The following is a 13,019-nucleotide window of genomic DNA, read 5'->3' as shown; positions in this document are numbered from 1 at the left end:
TAATAGTAGAGAGAATGATTTGCTTGAATATATCCACATAATTTCCCTATCTCATGATGCCATCTATTTTGTGAAGTGCACCAGTCCTTCCTGCAGCAAAGCACCCCCACAACATGATGCTGCCACCCCCGTGCTTCACGGTTGGGATGGTGTTCTTCGGCTTGCAAGCCTCCTCCTTTTTCCTCCAAACATAACGATGGTCATTATGGCCGTACAGTTATATTTTTGATTCATTAGACCAGAGGACATTTCTCCAAGAAGTACGATCTTTGTCCCCATGTGCAGTTGCAAACCATAGTCTGTTTTTTAATGGCGGTTTTGGAGCAGTGGCTTCTTCCTTGCTGAGCGTCCTTTCAGGTTATGTCGATATAGGACTCGTTTTACTGTGGATATAGATACTTTTGTACCTGTTTCCTCCAGCATCTTCACAAGTTCCTTTGCTGTTGTTCTGGGATTGATTTGCACTTTTCGCACCAAAGTACGTTCATCTCTAGGAGACAGAACTCCTTTCCTTCCTGAGTGGTATGACGGCTGTGTGGTCCCATGGTGTTTCTACTTGCGCACTATTGCTTGTAGAGATGAACGTGGTACCTTCAGATGTTTGGAATTTGCTCCCAGACTTGTGGAGATCTACGAAAGAAATGCTGAGGTCTTGGCTGATTTCTTTTGATGTTCCCATGATGTCAAGCAAAGAGGCACTGAGTTTGAAGGTAGGCCTTGAAATACATCCACAGGTACACCTCCAATTTACTAAAATTATGTCAATTAGCCTTATCAGAAGCTTCTAAAGCAATGATGTAATTTTCTGTAATTTTCCAAGATGTTTAAAGGCACAGTCAACTTATTGTATGTTAACTTCTGACCCACTGGAATTGTGATACAGTGAATTATAAGCAAATAATCTGTCTGTAAACAATTGTTGGAAAGATTACATGTGTCATGAACAAAGTAGATGCCCTAACCGAATTACCTAGACATTTGTGGAGTGGTTGAAAAGCAAGTTTTAATGACTGGCAACAGTTTAGGGAAGGCCCTTTCCTGTTTCAGCATGACAATGCTCCTGTGCACAAAGCGAGGTCCATACAGAAATGGTTTGTCGAGATCGGTGTGGAAGTACTTGACTGGCCTGCACAGAGCCCTGACCTCAACACCCATTGAACACCTTTGGGATGAATTGGAACGCTGACTGTGAGCCAGGCCTTATTGCCCAACATCAGTACCGACCTCACTAATGCTTTTGAGGCTGAATGGAAGCAAGTCCCTGCAGCAATGTTCCAACATCTAGTGGAAAGCCTTCCCAGAAGAGTGGAGGCTGTTATAGCAGCAATATTCCTACATCTAGTGGAAAGCCTTCCCAGAAGAGTGGAGGCTGTTATAGCAGCAATGTTCCTACATCTAGTGGAAAGCCTTCCCAGAAGAGTGGAGGCTGTTATAGCAGCAATGTTCCTACATCTAGTGGAAAGCCTTCCCAGAAGAGTGGAGGCTGTTATAGCAGCAATGTTCCAACATCTAGTGGAAAGCCTTCCCAGAAGAGTGGAGGCTGTTATAGCAGCAATGTTCCAACATCTAGTGGAAAGCCTTCCCAGAAGAGTGGAGGCTGTTATAGCAGCAATGTTCCAACATCTAGTGGAAACCTTCCCAGAAGAGTGGAGGCTGTTATAGCAGCAATGTTCCTACATCTAGTGGAAAGCCTTCCCAGAAGAGTGGATGCTGTTATAGCAGCAATGTTCCAACATCTAGTGGAAAGCCTTCCCAGAAGAGTGGAGGCTGTTATAGCAGCAATGTTCCTACATCTAGTGGAAAGCCTTCCCAGAAGAGTGGAGGCTGTTATAGCAGCAATCTTCCAACATCTAGTGGAAAGCCTTCCCAGAAGAGTGGAGGTTGTTATAGGAGCAAGGGGGGGGACCAACTCCATATTAATGCCCATGATTTTGGAATGAGATGTTGGAAGAGCAGGTGTCCACATCCTGTTGGTCATGTAGTGTATAGACCTACTTGTATTTCTATAAACCCTGAAGAACTCTTCAATACCTCTACTAGTCCAGTCTGGTGCGTGGATTCTCATACTGCGATCCAGCTCACCGACAGCCTCCAGGTGGCGTTGCAGCTGTTCCAGAGCAGCCTCCTGCTCCCTCCGCAAGCCGTTCCAACACACGCCTCGTGCTCCCTCCGCAAGCCGTTCCAACACACGCCTCGTGCTCCCTCTGCAAGCCGTTCCAACACACGCCTCGTGCTCCCTCTGCAAGCCGTTCCACCACACGCCTCGTGCTCCCTCTGCAAGCCGTTCCAACACACGCCTCGTGCTCCCTCTGCAAGCCGTTCCACCACACGCCTCGTGCTCCCTCTCCGCAAGCCGTTCCAACACACGCCTCGTGCTCCCTCTGCAAGCCGTTCCAACACACGCCTCGTGCTCCCTCTGCAAGCCGGTCCACCACACGCCTCGTGCTCCCTCTGCAAGCCGTTCCAACACACGCCTCGTGCTCCCTCTGCAAGCCGTTCCACCACACGCCTCGTGCTCCCTCTGCAAGCCGTTCCAACACACGTCTCGTGCTCCCTCCGCAAGCCGTTCCACCACACGCCTCGTGCTCCCTCCGCAAGCAGTTCCAACACACGCCTCGTGCTCCCTCCGCAAGCCGTTCCAACACACGCCTCGTGCTCCCTCTGCAAGCCGTTCCAACACACGCCTCGTGCTCCCTCTGCAAGCCGTTCCAACACACGCCTCGTGCTCCCTCTGCAAGCCGTTCCAACACACGCCTCGTGCTCCCTCCGCAAGCCGTTCCAACACACGCCTCGTGCTCCCTCTGCAAGCCGTTCCAACACACGCCTCGTGCTCCCTCTGCAAGCCGTTCCAACACACGCCTCGTGCTCCCTCTGCAAGCCGTTCCAACACACGCCTCGTGCTCCCTCTGCAAGCCGTTCCAACACACGCCTCGTGCTCCCTCCGCAAGCTGTTCCAACACACGCCTCGTGCAACGCCTGGAACTCCCCCTGGATCCGAGCCAAATTTCTACAGGGACGGAGAGAAGGATGGACTTCAAACGGGACATATGTTGACACCATCAATAAATCAACTCCATTAAATGAAATGTCCCTCTGGCAATATTAAGTTGACTGACTGAACGATTGACGATGTATCAATAGTCGTGTGTGTGTGTGTGTGTGTGTGTGTGTGTGTGTGTGTGTGTGTGTGTGTGTGTGTGTGTGTGTGTGTGTGTGTGTGTGTGTGTGTGTGTGTGTGCGCGTGTGCGCATGCACGTGCGCGTGCGTGTGTGTGCGTGTGTGTGTGTGGGCATCACCTGAGATTAACTGACCTAAGAGTGCACAAACACACGCATGAATCAGGAAACACACACGGACAGAGACATATACTCACTAATAATCAAACACATCCACCCCATATACACACACAGTAATAACCAAACACATCCACCCCATATACACACACAGTAATAACCAAACCCCATCCATAAGGATGGAACATAAATAACTCTCTCCAAACTACAGACCTCAACTTCAACACACTAATGATCTGAACCGACCGTGCCTCGAGTATGTCGAAAGAATCAAGCCTTTAGACATTAGTCATAATTATCCTTCAATATACTTGCCAAACATGGCGTTTAGCCAATATTTACGTAATTAATTAAGTCTCATTAAAGTATTCATATCATCACGTTAGCATCGGTTTGGACATGAGGCTGTAGCTAGTATTCATATCATCACGTTAGCATCGGTTTGGACATGAGGCTGTAGCTAGTATTCATATCATCACGTTAGCATCGGTTTGGACATGAGGCTGTAGCTAGTATTAATATCAACATGTTAGCATCGGTTTGGACATGAGGCTGTAGCTAGTATTCATATCATCACGTTAGCATCGGTTTGGACCTGAGGCTGTAGCTAGTATTCATATCATCACGTTAGCATCGGTTTGGACATGAGGCTGTAGCTAGTATTCATATCATCACGTTAGCATCGGTTTGGACCTGAGGCTGTAGCTAGTATTCATATCATCAAGTTAGCATCGGTTTGGACATGGGGCTGTAGCTAGTATTCATATCATCACGTTAGCATCGGTTTGGACATGAGGCTGTAGCTAGTATTAATATCAACATGTTAGCATCGGTTTGGACATGAGGCTGTAGCTAGTATTCATATCATCACGTTAGCATCGGTTTGGACCTGAGGCTGTAGCTAGTATTCATATCATCACGTTAGCATCGGTTTGGACATGAGGCTGTAGCTAGTATTCATATCATCACGTTAGCATCGGTTTGGAGGCTGTAGCTAGTATTCATATCATCACGTTAGCATCGGTTTGGACCTGAGGCTGTAACTAGTATTCATATCATCATGTTAGCATCGGTTTGGACCTGAGGCTGTAACTAGTATTCATATCATCATGTTAGCATCGGTTTGGACATGAGGCTGTAGCTAGTATTCATATCATCACGTTAGCATCGGTTTGGAGGCTGTAGCTAGTATTCATATCATCATGTTAGCATCGGTTTGGAGGCTGTAGCTGGTATTCATATCATCATGTTAGCATCGGTTTGGACATGAGGCTGTAGCTAGTATTCATATCATCACGTTAGCATCGGTTTGGAGGCTGTAGCTAGTATTCATATCATCATGTTAGCATCGGTTTGGAGGCTGTAGCTAGGACCCACACATGCAGTCAGAGCCAGTCCTAGCAGTGGCTCCCAGGGCTGAGTACCTTAACTTAATGTCATGTCTCATCTCGTGCCCTGTACATACATGTTAATGTCATGTCTCATCTCGTGCCCTGTACATACATGTTAATGTCATGTTTCATCTCATGCCCTGTACATACATGTTATTGTCATGTCTCATCTCGTGCCCTGTAGATACATGTTATTGTCATGTCTCATCTCGTGCCCTGTACATACATGTTAATGTCATGTCTCATCTCGTGCCCTGTACATACATGTTATTGTCATGTCTCATCTCGTGCCCTGTAGATACATGTTATTGTCATGTCTCATCTCGTGCCCTGTACATACATGGTAATGTCATGTCTCATCTCGTAGGGGGATATGGATCTGCAGGCTTACAGGGCCACCAGTTGCCCATCCCTGATATTAAGGCAAATAAAGAAATATGAAGGTAGAGGAAAGTGACCTTTGGCTGGAGATGATGCATCCCAAATGGCACCCAATTCCTTATATAGTGCACTACCACCCTGGTCGTAAGTAGTAGTGCACTATAAATGCTACAGGGTCATTTTGGGATGACCACGAGTAAATTGTCATTACACTGTGCTGCTTGGGGGGGGGGACAGAAAGGGGGATGGGGGAGAGAGAGACAGAGGGAGAGAGAGACAGAGGGAGAGAGACAGATAGAAAACGAAAGAGTAACAGACAGAGACGAGAAGCCATTTTTTGTCCCAATTCCTTAACTCAAAGGTCACTTTCCTTTCCTGCTTAGATATGACAACCAGGGTCTGAAGGCACAGTGATGCCAAAACCGTTGGTGGTCTACCAAATACATTACTGGAAGCTTGTATATAGATTTCTGACAAAAAAAATGTGTTTTACAGCCGTCAGTTTACTAGCTGTTAGTCAGCACCACTACCAACGTTTTGGGGTGTGAGCCAACTCATGCTTTTCATTAGTATAACAATAACACACCACCACACAAAATTACACAAAAGAAACCAACTCACCTCAAACCAACCAACTCAAACCAACCAACTCACCTCAAACCAAACAACTCAAACCAACCAACCAACTCAAACCAACCAACTCACCTCAAACCAACCAACTCACCTCAAACCAACCTACTCACCTCAAACCAACCAACTCAAACCAACCAACTCACCTCAAACCAACCAACTCACCTCAAACCAACCAACTCACCTCAAACCAACCAACTCAACTCAAACCAACCAACTCACCTCAAACCAACCAACTCACCTCAAACTACACCACCTCAAACCAACCAACTCACCTCAAACCAACCAACTCACCTCAAACCACACCACCTCAAACCAACCAACTCACCTCAAACCAACTCACCTCAAACCACCTCACCTCAAACCAACTCACCTCAAACCACCTCACCTCAAACCACCTCACCTCAAACCACACCACCTCAAACCAACCAACTCACCTCAAACCACCTCAAACCAACCAACTCACCTCAAACCAACCAACTCACCTCAAACCACACCACCTCAAACCAACCAACTCACCTCAAACCACCTCACCTCAAACCACACCACCTCAAACCAACCAACTCACCTCAAACCACACCACCTCAAACCACACCACCTCAAACCAACCAACTCACCTCAAACCAACCAACTCACCTCAAACCACACCACCTCAAACCAACCAACTCACCTCAAACCACACCACCTCAAACCACACCATCTCAAACCAACCAACTCACCTCAAACCAACCAACTCACCTCAAACCAACCAACTCACCTCAAACCACACCACCTCAAACCAACCAACTCACCTCAAACCACACCACCTCAAACAAACCAACTCACCTCAAACCACACCACCTCAAACCAACCAACACACCTCAAACCAACCAACTCACCTCAAACCAACCAACTCACCTCAAACCAACCAACTCACCTCAAACCACACCACCTCAAACAACACCACCTCAAACCAACCAACTCACCTCAAACCACACCACCTCAAACCAACCAACACACCTCAAACCAACTCACCTCAAACCACACCGCCACAAACCAACTCGCCACAAACCAACCCAACCCACCTCAAACCATCCCGCCACAAACCAAACCGCCACAAACCAACACACCTCAAACCAACCACAAACCAACCCACCTCAAGCATACCCACAACAAACCAACAAACCGGCAGGTAGCCTTGTGGTTAGAGCGTTGGACTAGTAACCGGAAGGTTGCAAGTTCAAATCCCCGAGCTGACAAGGTACAAATCTGTTGAACTGCCCCTGAACAGGCAGTTAACCAACTGTTCCTAGGCCATCATTGAAAATAAGAATTTGTTCTTAACTGACTTGCCGAGTTAAATAAAGGTAAAAATAAATAAAAATTAAAACCCACCTCAAACATACCCACCTCAAACCAACACTAAACATACCCACAACAAACCAACCCACCACAAACCGCAAAAGACAACCCTCTCTTAAAATAACTAACTCACATTTGGGACATAACAGTCCAAGGTGGAGGCCCTAACCTTCTTCACCATGGCCGTCACCAGATAGTTGGTCTGGAAGTGTTTGTTGGTGAACTCCTTCCTACACTGGGGACAGGAAACCGGTGTCTGGGTACCCCTCCAGTAGGTACTGATACAGTGCTTACAGAAGTGATGCATGCACCCCAGCATCACCGGCTCAGTAAAGACGTCACAGCAGGTGGCGCAGGTCAAGTCTTCTCTGAGACTGGACTGGCTCTTACTGTTGGGAGCTGCTGCAGACATGATGAGGACGCTCTGTTCTTTTGTAATGAGAGGCACTTCAGTTCATAGACAGGCTAGAGGCCGACCACAGGTCAGATAATGCTGTTGTGATAAAACACAGACACGCCCCTTTCATCTTCTTCCTATCAGTACAGTAACTGCACGCCGAGCTACACTGATAGACTGTGATATCAACTGACAGTAGTCTAATAGTTTACCCCATTAGCTTTCTAAACATCTATTGTGGAATTTGTCGAAACACGAACTGTGTTTTCAGCCAGGCTACAATATAAACATCAGCCTTCAGAGAGAGGGCACCCAGCCAGCAAATGACATTAGTTCTATTACAAAGCTGTTGGAGTTCTGTCTCTAAGAGATGAATGTACTTTGGTGCGAAAAGTGCAAATCAATCCCAGAACAACAGCAAAGGACCTTATGAAGATGCTGGAGGAAGGTACAAAACAATCTATATCCACAGTAAAACGAGTCCTATATCGAAATAACCTGAAAGGTCGCTCAGCAAGGAAGATGCCACTGCTCCAAAACCGCCATTAAAAAAACAGACTATGGTTTGCAACTGCACATGGGGACAAAGATCGTACTTTTTGGAGAAATGTCCTCTGGCAGCTAAATAGCATCTGGCGAGAAAAAAAAAACATTTAAAAAAATGTTGCGTTAGTTAGCTAGTTAGCTAGTTAGCTAGTTAGTTAGTTAGTTAGTATGCTAGTTAGTTAGTTAGCTAGTTACTTAGTTAGCTAGTTAGCTAGTTAGTTAGTTAGCTAGTTAGTTAGTTAGCTAGTTAGTATGCTAGATAGTTTGCCAGCTAACTATAACCACAGGGTTTCTAAACCCAGAGGTACAACATCTTGAGGCATCCGGGAACGCTTTCAAGGCAGACCAACACGACCAGGCCCGGGGTTTGGGGTTTGAGAATGCAATGAGAGAAGTAAAACATTATTCTTTCTCTGTTCATTTTCTCGAAATCTAAAGGCACAACGTAGATTCAAGCCAATGTCTTAAGTAGTTAACCACTTAAATACTCTTACATTTATATTATGAATATGCTTCACTGCTCCCACCCGACCACTGACGTAATCCTTTGAAATATCTGTATATATTCTTAAAAAAACAAATAACAACGACTATCTATATATCTCTCCACACACCGTCTCACGCCCCCATTCTCTCCTGCCCTAAATCGTGTCCACATCTATACTTGGTTTCAGGAAAAATCCACGGAGGAACGTTCCCCAATGCTGGCCATGGATCCCTGGATCATTCACGTACCACTGTTTACTTTGTACTGACCAGATGGACCAATTACCTCAGCCTTTGTACTTTTGGGACGTGCCCAGAACATCTTGTATTCTGTTCAGGGTTGCCATGTCTGCGATTTACCAGGAAAATTGGGCTACTTTGAAATGTCGCAGGTGAAAATGTATTTCAGGTTTTTGGGCCTACTTCTAAATTGTACTAAATTGCAATATATATTTGACTGTGACCTGCAACTGCTGACTATCCGGCAGTGGCAGTGAGGCAGCCTGTTGTTGAATGTGTGAATAGTGGGGAGAGCCAGAGGGCTGTGTGTTGAGACTGAGCGCTGCAGCTGAGTCACATGCAAAATACATTTTGAAGACTGGCAGGTCGGATAGGGGAGACTTGTTTGTGGAGAGGATGGTGCTGTTAATGGGATTGGAGAGGATGGTGCTGTTAATGGGATTGGTGTGGTGTCGCAAAGTGGTGTCTCTATTTCACTTTCTAAGAGGAACAGGACTAATGAAGAAAATTTAATGTCGGTAGGCCGTGACTGGCCTCACACTCCAGTACAGTAGGGGGCGCTGTATGCACCATTGGAAGTTGGATGCGGATCCCGTCAGCCCAATCCCACAGCAGAAGAAGAATGATCCAGTTGGGTTGTGAAAGATGGTGGAAAATGAGGCTTCATTTAAAACTGCTAGAGAGTCGGGTGAAGATAATAGCACAGAGAATGAGAGGGAATGGGTTACAAAGAAGAAGGAAAACAAGAGAAGTAACGCTGTGGTGGACAATAGGAACCCCCTAGACTCGGTTTTAGTCGGAATGAGGGTGTTGGACCAATGCTTCCTGGGAAATCCGTTTAACGTCTCGAGGAACATTTGAAGGAAAGTGTGGAGTTGGTGAGTTACAAGAAGCCATCTTATTTAAATTTTTTGTGTGTCTGCGAAGTAGAAGAAGCGCTTGTAAGCCTCAAAAAGAGTGGAACGTTTCCTGTATTGTTTTTTGAAGCAGGGTGCTCATCAAGGGGGTTATTTCTGGGGTGTCTCAAGAAGTAAAGGCAGAGGATTGAACCTTTCTAGGGCAGGCGTTCCGCTAGCGGAACTCCTCGACAACATTCCGCTGAAAAGGCACACATTAAAATCCAATACAGCAAATGAATGATACACTTCTTGTTAAAACTTCTTTGGGATAGGGGGCAGCATTTTCACTTTTGGATAAATAGCGTGCCCAAATTCAACTTCCTGCTACTCATCCCCAGAAAAGATAAGATATGAATATTATTAGTAGATTTGGATAGAAAACACTCTGAAGTTTCTAAAACTGTTTGAATCATGTCTGTGAGTATAACAGAACTTATGTAGCAGGCAAAACCCCAAGGACTAACCATTCAGATTTTTTTTTTTAGGTCACTGTCTATTCAATGAGTTTTCATTGGGAAACCAGATTTCTAAGGGAATTGTTTGCAGTAGAAATTGTAGAAACTTTAGAAATTGGTTGAGGTTATTCCTTTGTGTAATGAAGAAGTACGGCCATCTTGAACAAGTGTCACGTCATGTGTACTGTTTGATAGAGGCGCCTGTATTGAACACAGATCATCCCGTCTTCAATTTTATCGATCATTTACGTTTAATTAAAAATACCTAAAGTTGTGTTGCAAAAGTAGTTTAAAATGTTCTGGCAAAGTTTACAGGTAACTTTTGAGATATTTTGTAATGACGTTGGTCAAGTTTGAACCAGTGTTTTTCGGGATCAAACGCGCCAAATAAATGGGCATTTTGGATATATATGGACGGAATTAATAGAACAAAAGGACCATTTGTGATGTTTATGGGACATATTGGAGTGCCAACAAAAGAAGCACGTCCAAGGTAAGGCATGATTTATATATTTTCTTTCTGCGTTTTGTTTTTGCCTGCAGAATTGAAATATGATTCTCTCATTGTTTACTGTTGTCATCAGATAATAGCATCTTATGCTTTTGCCGGAACGCCTTTTTTGAAAACATGTTGGCTGGATTCACAACGAGTGTAGCTTTAATTTGGTATCTTAAATGTGTGATTTAATGAAATTTTTATATCATTTTTTAAAATTTGGCGTTCTGCATTTTCCCTGGCTATTGGCCAGGTGGGACTCTAGTGTCCCACATATCCCAGAGAGGTTTTTAACAGGCGTGCCTAGTTAATTTGTACAATTTATTTCCTTTTTATTGCGTTTGAGCCAATCAGTCGTGTTGTGACAAGGGTGCTATACAGAAGATTGCCCTATTTGGTAGTATTTATATATAAATTAATAAGTAATGCTTATTCCCTGCTACATTCCAAGATAACCAACTGACAGCTCAAGACTAAACTTCACTCGCGTCATCCTTGTGGTATTGAGAGATAATCAAGGTAATGCTCTCAGTGATTGCACCTAAAGGAAGCTGGGGTTTTCAGTCCAACCCTCTTCCTGGAGATCTACTGTCCAGTATGTTTTCAGTCCAACCCTAATTGAGCATATCTGATTCAGCTATTTAAGTTCTTGTTGAGCAGCTAATTAGTAGAATCAGGTGTGTTAAATTAGGGTTGGACTGAAAATCTACAAGACGGTAGATCTCCAGGAAGAGGGTTGGACTGAAAACCCACACGACGGTAGATCTCCAGGAAGAGGGTTGGACTGAAAACGCACAGGACAGTAGATCTCCAGGAAGAGGGTTGGACTGAACCCACAGGACGGTAGATCTCCAGGAAGAGGGTTGGACTGAAAACCCACAGGACGGTAGATCTCCAGGAAGAGGGTTGGACTGAAAACGCACAGGACGGTAGATCTCCAGGAAGAGGGTTGGACCGAAAACCCACAGGATGGTAGAGGGTTGGGCAGCCCTGCTCTATATGAATGGTAACAGCTCTATCAAACTGGACTTTTTCTGTAGGGCCTTCAAGACTCTCTATACGAATGGTAACAGCTCTATCAAACTGCACTTTTTCTGTAGGGCTTTCAAGACTCTCTATACGAATGAATGGTAACAGCTCTATCAAACTGGACTTTTTGTGATTTGCGTTAAAGAGAGGAACCAGGCAAGGTTGTCCCATCTCACCGTATCTGTTTTTATCACCACAGCTTTTTACAAATGCTATTAACAATAGTCCTGTAGTAGGTATTTCCATAGCAAATAGATGTATATAAGCTGGCTGACGATGCTACACTTTTTCTTAAAGATGCTGGTCAGATTCCCATATCAATCAATGTGATATAATTATGTGAACTCATGGCTGTCAAAAATTGTGTGACACCTTCATATTATGGTATTTATTCCAGTGAAATAAAACTTACATATTTAGGCATAACATTTACTAAGGATCAGAAGTCTAGAGGCTTCCTAATATTAACCCTGTTATTCAGAAAACCCAGTGTCACGACTTCTACCGAAGGTAACTCCTCTCCCTGTTCGGGCGGCGCTCGGCGTCGCCGGTTTCCTAGCCGCCACCGATCCCTTTTTCCTTTTCTGTTTGTTTTGTCTTTGATTCCTTTTTCACACCTGGTTTCATTTGTGTTTAATTCTGTGTGCATAAGGGTAACCTGTTGCCTGCCTTAGTTCATACGGAATTATTTATTATTTAATTACTTGTGGTTGTTGTGATCGTTTGTATTTGATGTTTGTTGTTTTCACGGTTACACAGATGTATTTAAAGTGTCGGAACTGTGTTTGTTCCTCCATGTGATCTGAGTTTCTAGAGCGTAGTTTTGGATTTTTCATCTGTGCCATTTTTGTATTGGTGGACTACATTATTAAACACGCTTCTCAGACATACCTGCTCTCCTGTGCCTGACTCCTACACCTCTCACCAAGACGCATGCTATCACACCCAGAAGAAGCTAAATCAATGGCTACAGTGGAACTTGTCTTTAAAAGGAGGAATCCCAATAACCAAGGCTGATGGGGAGGATCTCTAGACGAACATATGCTCTTCCCTTCTATATATTGACAGGAAAATAACATCAATTGGATGAGACAATTCCTAAGAAGACCCTCTGAAGTTAACTTCCATTACCCCTGTTGACTCATCAATAGACCTGATCCTCAGATACACTCCATTAGCCCTGCTGACTCATCAGTTGGACAGATTAGTTTTTCTTTTGGTCCATACAATAACAGAGCTATATGTGCCTTGTTTCAACAGGATGTTGTATCGATATACTTTATGGTTGATTGATAACATCTGTTGGAAAAAAGTTTGGATGTTGCCTCACACATACTTATTAACAAAATTAAGGACGTTTCTTTAAAAGCAGAAATTGTAAATTTTGTAACGACCACCTGTCACGTTCTGACCATAGTTCTGTTATTTTATTCTT

The sequence above is a fragment of the Oncorhynchus masou genome, chromosome 32 (assembly GCF_036934945.1).
Source record: "Oncorhynchus masou masou isolate Uvic2021 chromosome 32, UVic_Omas_1.1, whole genome shotgun sequence".
Taxonomy (NCBI): Eukaryota; Metazoa; Chordata; class Actinopteri; order Salmoniformes; family Salmonidae; genus Oncorhynchus; species Oncorhynchus masou.
The sequence above is the reverse complement of the archived record's forward strand: the minus strand, read 5'-3'. Positions refer to the sequence as shown.